General features: G+C 41.8%; 1 pseudogene; it reads right to left on the bottom strand.

The window, feature by feature from the left end:
* Positions 1–705: 705 nt before the first annotated feature.
* LOC141523419 (antigen peptide transporter 2-like) overlaps positions 706–8,502 on the bottom strand; it is a 32,299-nt pseudogene continuing 24,502 nt past the window's right edge.

Genomic DNA, 8,502 nt, shown 5'->3' with positions numbered 1-8,502 from the left:
CTTTTCTCCCCAGTGTGTTCATCTTCCTTCTCTTTCCATTCTTTTAAGATCAAGTCATAACAGAATCACTCCCAGGCCTTCCCTGGTAGATTCCCTCTGTGAGCCCTCAAGATGATAGTTTTGAGAGGGGTCACAATTATCTCCCTATATTCAAATGTAAACAGATTATCTTTGTTTAATTCCTCCTGGTTGCTCATTCAAAGATTTTACTCAGCTCTAGTCTTTTCATCAGAAATTACAAAAGAGAAAAACATATACACATTCAATTGGGTTATAGAACTACCTACAGGAAAGTAAGTTGGGAAGGGGATAAGAGAATGGGGTGGGGGGGTGATAGAAGAGAGGGCAGATTTGGGGAGGGGGTCAGAACCAAAACACCTTTGAGAAAGGGTAAGAGGAAAGGACAGAGAGAATAGAATTAACAGGGAGAAATAGGATGCAAGGAAATACAGTTGGCAATACTATTTGTAGAAAAATTTCTGAAGCACTTCTTTTATAAAGGCTTCATTTCTCATACAGAGAACTGAGCCAAATTTATAAAAATAAGTCATTGCCAATTGCTAAATGATTAAAAGAAATGAACAGTATTCTGTTGAGGTAATCAAAACTGTCCATAATCATATGAAAAAAATACCCAACTCACTATTTATTAATTGGAAAAATGCAAATTAAAACAATAGTGAGGCACCACTTCATACCCATTAGGAAAGTGACAAATGTTGGAGAGAAAGTGGGGAAATGAATATTAAAAATTATTTTTACATGTTTTTATAAGTAAAATACCCCAAAAAAGAAATTTACATAACTTAATTAGATATTTAAAAGGAATAGCAAGTTGTACCTAATAGATTTTCAGTTTAATGTGAAATATTTGTTATTATACTGTTATAAAAATGATTGTTTTATTCCATAAATTAAAAATAAAATTTTAAGGAAAAAAAGAAATGCATATTAAAACCAAATGTTTTTTCTATTTGCATCAGATATCAAAATTTTCATCTATGCAGAGACATCTTATAGCCTTTGTCATCTCTTACTTTACACAAAGCATTTTTCTATCCTTTTCATTATAAACTGCTCCTTAGGAAAAGGAACTCATAGAGGCAATGTACTTAGTAAAAACATTCTACCCACAAACCTGGAAACCATAATCCCCACCCAACACATACAGTTTCTGTGTGAGAGAATAAATACAAACTTACAAAGTATATCCAGGATGTTGATAAGTAGGTAATACATAATTCTGGGGATAATTCATGACTTTGGAGTATTCACCTTGATTTCCTTAGTTTCTTTTATGAAGAGTCTTCACAACAATTCACCTAATTAAGCCATTTCTCTCCTGGCTATCGTTCCCAAACTCTTCTTGGTTGTTGAGGCACCATTAAGTTTTCACAATAATTCATTGATGAATTAAACCACTTCATCATGCAATATTTTTGTTACCATATACAATAATATCCTAGTTCTCACTTCACTTTATTAGTACATGTAAGTCTTTCCAGGTTTTTTCTAAAATCATCCTGCTTTTCATTATAGGATACTAATATTCTTTTACTATCATATACTACAGTTTGTTCAACTATTCCCCAATTTATGGGCATCTTCTCAATTTCCAATTCTAAGCCACCACAAAAAGAGCTTCTATAAATATTTTTGTACAGGTAGGACTTCCCCCCATCCATTTTTATCTTTTTGGCATACAGACCTAGCAGTGGTATTTCTGGATCAAAGGAGTTTTCTGACAGACTGCTTCCTAGTGTTTCCTTGAAAAATTAGTTCTTACTCCTGTAGCTGGAGTCTTTATCAAACACTCTGCTATATTGTTCAATGCTTCTGTATATTGTATGCCTAATTTGTCCCTTTAATGGAACCAGTACAAAATCATTTTTGATGACTACTACTTTGTAGTGTACTTCAAAACCTGTTAGTACTTGGTTCATTTCCTTCCCACTTTCTTCTATCTTTCCAAGAGATCTTTGAGCTTTTATTTCCCTAGATGAGTTTTGTTTACATGGTTCAGATTCAACCCCATGTCAGAAAACCAGAGATAAGATAGAGGGCAGCAATAAGTCTTTGCCTTGATCAGACCACTTGAAGAAGATTGAGAGTGTGCAGGTTCCTATCTTGAACTGACCTAAGAACCTGGAATAAAAACAGCACTTAATACCATAAGAAAGTTCTAACAAAATCAGCTTGGACCTTCTCTCCAGAAGTCTGAAGAGCCTAGCACTGACATCATAGTTCTCTCTTCACTATCATGTTCACCCTTAGAAAAATGATTTATTGACTGGTATGCCCACACACAGGTACACAAGACACTGAACAGAATCAGGTAAACAGCATAGTTTCTTGAAAGGGATATCCCTGGTGTTACCTCATGCCTTAGGTCCCATTATCTCCCCAACTATATAAGTTCAGGCTAAGGGCACTCACAGTAAGGATTGCCCTGAATTCTAGAGACTGTGATGCAAACCCTGTTTAAATCCTCCCCACCACCACCACACTCTCTTTCTCCAGGGATTCATTCTTCAAGCTGTCGCTGTACTAGGCGATGATAGAGGCCCCTCTGGTTCATGAGCTCAGTGTGGGTCTCCTGCTCCACCACCTTTCCTTGCTCCAGCACCAGGATGTGGTCAGCAGCCTGCACTGTCTGCAGCCTGTGTGCAATGACCAGCACAGTTCAACACCCCTGCAGCATTCTCTCCTGAAGCTGAGAATGAGAAGACTGGGCATTAGAGAAACAAATACAAAAACAAACAAAAAAAGCACCTAATATAATAAGGCAAATATGGCACATCAATGGATAGGGTAGGATTTTAAAAAAAAGAGAGGTAACCAATGGAGATCCACCACTACCACCCAGTCAGTATCCACTCAGAAGACTCCCTTGTACTCTATCAAGTGGGATGTAGAATAATAAGAAGAGATAAATTTCCCTACTATCCTCTTCATGGCAGGATCCATAATCATCCTAAATCCCAGAGACACCTGGCTCAGGCATGCTTTCCCCCATCATCTTTGCCCCACACAGCCCTTGTTGGCTCTGCCTGTCCCTACCACTATAAGTATCATATGTAACCCAGGACCTGCTCTTATTTGCCTCAAGATTTCTGACTCTTCCCCAGCAACTTAGTCTCACCTCCTGTTCACACTCCACATCCAGGGCACTAGTGGCCTCATCCAGGATGAGAACACAAGGATTCTGCACCAGAGCCCGAGCAATGGCCAGACACTGCTTCTGTCCTGCAGACAACTGGCTCCCTTTTTCCCCTACAGCTGAAGGATAGAGAAGATAGCCATCCCCAGAGAGGGAGTCTTATGGCTATCCACACAGAGGAAACATTCTTTTTTCTCCAATCTTACTACCCCTTAGATCAGATTAAGTGAGTCATGGGGATATGTGCCCAATGGTGCCATCCAAGGACAGGTGATATCACATTTCACAAAAATCATATGGTCTCCTCAGCAAAAAGCCTGAATGAATGGCCCAATTTATTTATATAAATAAGATGACCCAAGGCGAAAGGAAAGATAGGTAACAATGCCAGTTTTAGAGTTGGTATACCCAATGACAGCCTCAGGAACTCATCAATAAAAATTTACTTTTATATAGGCATTCATTGTCACAGCTTTATGATCGATGAAGGTACCTGTATCCAATCCATGCTCCATATTGGCAATGAATCCATCAGCATGGGCTGCCTGGGCAGCAGCCCTCACCTCATCATCCCCACAGTTCTCTAGTCGATAGGTAATGTTGTCCCTCACAGAACCTGAGAACAGCACAGGTTCCTGCCCAACTATAGACACCTATGTGGGAAGGGGACACTGAGTGACAGTACCCAAGACAGGGACCCAAAGGACCCTCCCATACTCAAAAGGTCCTCAGGAGAAGAAATCTCTTTCACCCTCACCAAGCCCTCCTCACCCCTACTTCTCCCAAGATTTTCCTTCCTCTACTTCATCTCCCTCTTTTCCTTGTCCCTGGTCACCTGTGAGTGTAAGTACTGGTGCTGGTAGAGAGTCAAGGATTCCCCATCAAGCAGCAGTCGGCCTCCTGTGGGTTGATACAAACTCTACAGCAATGCAGCCACTGAGCTCTTCCCAGCCCCATTGGGCCCCACTAGGGCTGTCACCTTCCCAGGGTGCAGAGAGAATGTCACACCCTGGACGAGAAGGGAAAAGGAGACAATAATCAATGAGAGAAATGGATGAAAGGATTCTTCCCTCACCTTAGGATAATCATCATCTTGTGACTCAGGAAAATCAGAAATAAAGACAAGAGTCAGACCTATCACCTCTTTCAAATCAGGATGTTTGAATTCCCCCTAGCCTCAGGCACCTGGAGGATAGGTTTGGTTAGTTGATTGGGGTAGGCAAAGGAGACATCTTGGAATTCCACGAGGCCCTGAAGAAAAGAAGGGGCCAGTGTCCCAGGAGGACGCATCTGTGGCTCACGGTCCAGGTATTGGAAAACCTTCTCTGCAGCACCCACATTGCTCACCATGCACAGATGTGCACTAGGTCCTAGAGAAATGTCATGATGCAGAGTCATAATCTAAAGCCACTATTATTCTTCTATAATAGAGGTAGAGACATCTGTGTTTTCCCCACAAACAATCAGATATATGGAAAAACCAATCTTTCAAAACTTGATATCCCACCCTCTGCAAAACCTGAAACTAAAACATAGACAAAGTAAGAGTCTGTTGCCTTACCTGCACAGAACTCTCTACATCCCCCTGATAGAGAAGAAATGAGATGAGGCCTCCTCTGGTTATCTCCCCAGCCAGGATCTGCCTTAGTCCACAATTCAGCCTTAACACTTGCATCCCCAGATGAAATCCCTGAGGGAGAAAAGGAAAATGGGCTGAGGATGGGTCTAGTCACCAGGAGGCTCTTCTTCAATTCATATTTCTATTCCTCTTATTACAAGCAAAGGGGACCAGGAAGGTTAGAAATGGAAGAGGGAGGATCAATTGTCAGACATCAGTGGCTAAGAGCAGCAGCATCTAGGTATGTACTTACTACCTTTGAAACCCCTTGGCCATATCCCACTAAGCTGTTAGGCCTGGCTCACATTCATGAGGAGCAGATAGGCTGCCTGCTCCCTGTCCCAGCACCACTCTAGCTGACACTTGCGCTCCAAGACTTCCTCATAACACCAGACCTCATCCTCTGCTCCAAAACTCCTCACAGTTTTCAGACTTCCCACTGCTTCCTGCACTACTTGTCCAGCCTCTGCCACTGTATCCTGGATCTTCTGCAGCACTGCCTGGAAAGAAGGTACAAGAAGGAAGGAAAGTGAAGCCAATGGACAAGAGATTCCCCTCCACACACTTCAGTGTCCTGAACCATATTGGAGCCACACTTCCCATCTTAATCCCAGCTCCCTCCTTCCTCAACCTTTATCCCCAACTCTTCTTCCATGATTTCTCCAGCTGCCCATCCCACCAGCACCCATCTATTCCTCTCCCCTGAACTGTGCTCCTGACCATAGTTACCTGCCATCAACCATTGTAGACTTTCTCAGCAGCCATTGAGAAGGGTACTTCAAGCAGGGAGAGGAGGGTAAGTCGAGGTGAGAGATTGAACATGAAGCCATACAGCCCTATGACCTTTACCAGACTCCGAAGGAAGACATTGGCATTTAAAGGGAGCCAGGAGCTCATCAAGTTGGTGTCTGAAGATAGGCGTGAGTTTAACTCCCCTGGGGAAGAAAGAATGAAGCTATATTCACCAATGGGACAGATAGATTCAGAAAACACAGCTCGGGGGACAGCTCACCCTCAGGGTCATCGAAAGTCAAAAGAACTGCCTCTATGCCCCTGCCTCCTCCCCTCCACTTTGGGGACAGGGACCTAGCTCAAAGTACATTCAACTATGGAGGGAGAGACCCTGAGTGATCAGGAAAACCCAGGGAAACCAAAGATCTAGGGTCTGAATTCTACCTGTCTTGGTCTCCTGGAAGAAGATGAGGTCCTGGTGTAGCAGAGAGGAAAAGAACAGATGTTGAATACGCAGGTTGATTCAGGAGAGCATGAGGGTGAAGAGGCCCCCTCGGCAGCCAGCAGATAATGAGCTGGCGGATGAAAAAGACAAAGCATGAGAAGGAATACAAGTGGGAAGGAATTAGCAAGGTGGAGTCATGGGAAGAATTGATAAGGAAGAGAGGAGAAAGTTCTTGGAGAAGGAGGAATACAGGTGAGGGAGAGACATAAAGAAGACACAGGAAAGGAATGGCACCAGAAAAAATAGGTGGCAGAATGGATGAATAGGAATAGAAGGAAGACATGACAAGAGAAACCCAAATGGAAGAGGGAGGACAGCAGAATTCAGTTCCACAGACATAAGGAGGATCTGTTTTGTGTTCAGCTCTCCACTATAGCCTGCTGGGGCTATAAGAGAAGTAAAAGACATGGTGTGATGAGACAGTACTGTCAGAACAAGAATAGACTCTACCTCCCTTTTCCCTCAATTTATCAGATTATTTTACCTATATTCTCACTCTCTACTCCAATTTTCCGTGTTCTCTGAGTCCTAGAGTTGGTTGATTCATTGCTACCATGTTCCTAAGGATACCTCTCTATCCACACAAGGGAAACAAACCCAGCAAGACACAGATTTTTCACAGGAAGTAATGATAACAAAAGCTAGTATTCTGAATCAGGAACTGTGTTAAGTACCTTAACAATATTATCTTGTTTGATCCCCAAAACAACCCTGGGAAGAAGATGCTATTATATTTATATTTTACAGCTGAGGAGGATGAGGCAAACAGAAGTTAAGTGACTTGCCCAAGGTCACACAACTAGTAAGTATATGAGGCTACATTTGAATTCAGATATTCCTGACTCCAGGCTCATTGCTTTGTTCACTACTCCAACTTCTTCAACTCTGTCTTTACTAAGATACTTTAAAATACAAATAAAGCACAGAAGGGGATGAAGCTTCTGTGAACTAATCTCAATTCAAGTTCCATCACCAAACAAGTTTTGTTTTTAAAAGCTGAGTTAAGAGGAGCGAAACTCCAAGTGCTATTCTTTTACCTCAGTCCTACTTAAGAGCTTACTTGTCACTTGTGAATAATGTAGGCATTTCTCATTATAAACAAGTGATAGCATTAGACTATTTTCTGGCTAATAGGTAAGCCTCATCCCAGCATGGAAACCTTTACACAACAAGAACTACCCTCTGTCATGAACAATTCTCCAGAAATGATATCAAACCATAGAGAAGAATTATTTTGGCAAACAATTAAGATCAGTACAAATCATAACAAAGTAAAATAAAAATTCATGTCATAGATAAGAAGTGATGTTAAGAGAAGAGGATGATCAAGGTAGTCCTGAAGTGCTTAGGAATAGGCTGAAAGAAAGTGGGTGGACATCTAAGTTAAGGAGAAAAGAATAGCATGAACGGAGAACCCAAGAACCTTAGAAAAAGCACTTTCTCTCATCCAACCAGACCAGATAACAGTCCAGCTCCTGAAGCTACTGATCAAGAGAAAAATCATCATAAAGATAGAATCCTCTTCCTCATCACAGCTGGCAATGAAGGCTGACAAGCTGCAGTTAGATAAGCACAGAAATTATGGAATTGGCATCAGACCCCTGATCACCAGTCCTTCTTCCAAACCATCCCTCATGGTCATCATTTGGGGAAGCAATTCCTGAAGAGAAGGGGTCAGATATAACTGACACACCCAGCACAAGCTAACCTTGCTTGCTGAAGCAGCAGGACACCCTGAAAGAGAGAGGGAGAGAGACAGATGATGGTATAGGCTAGACAGGTCAAACTACTACCCCATTACCACCATTTCTACTTAGACCCTGATGGAGACAATCTTGAGCACAAGACCCTTGGGAACAGCAATGCTTCCAGTTCATGGCCCTCAGGGATTGCCCGTAATACTTGTGGAGATGCAGCCTGGCAACTGCTCATGCAGGTCCTAGAGCCACACCTAATGAAGAATCCAGAACAAATGTGCTTGCCCCCAAAGTCCTTGGCACTCTCAGATGATTCAAGAGCAGAAAGAAGGCTTTTCCATGGAAATGACATTTAAGAAGAGACTTTACTAACTACTTTGTGGCTGTACCCTAAGTACTTTTCCAACTCACCTGCAACAGAAACCTTCTATACCTATTATCTTTCTCCCATTAGAATGTTAGTGCTTTGAGTGAAAGGACTCATTCTTCAATTTGTATTTTCATTGCTTAGTGCAGTGCTTTTCATATAATAAACCTTAATAGATGCTTAAGTAATTAATCAATTCCTTGAAGGTACAGAAGTAAGGAGGAACAAAAAAACATGTTTAAGGAAACTGGGCTGGTTGGAGCAGAGTTTGCAATGAGGAGGAAGTGGGAAACAAGAGTAGGTAAAATGAAACCACACTGTCAGCTGATGTAACCCTGTGAGCAAAGGAAAGATGAAAATTTTGAGGAAGAGAAGGATTAGTAAAATTTAGTTCCCAGAAAATGAATATGGCTAAGTGTTTAG

This window comes from Macrotis lagotis, chromosome 5, assembly GCF_037893015.1.
Source record: "Macrotis lagotis isolate mMagLag1 chromosome 5, bilby.v1.9.chrom.fasta, whole genome shotgun sequence".
In the NCBI taxonomy this organism is placed as follows: Eukaryota; Metazoa; Chordata; class Mammalia; order Peramelemorphia; family Peramelidae; genus Macrotis; species Macrotis lagotis.
The sequence above is the reverse complement of the archived record's forward strand: the minus strand, read 5'-3'. Positions and strand labels throughout refer to the sequence as shown.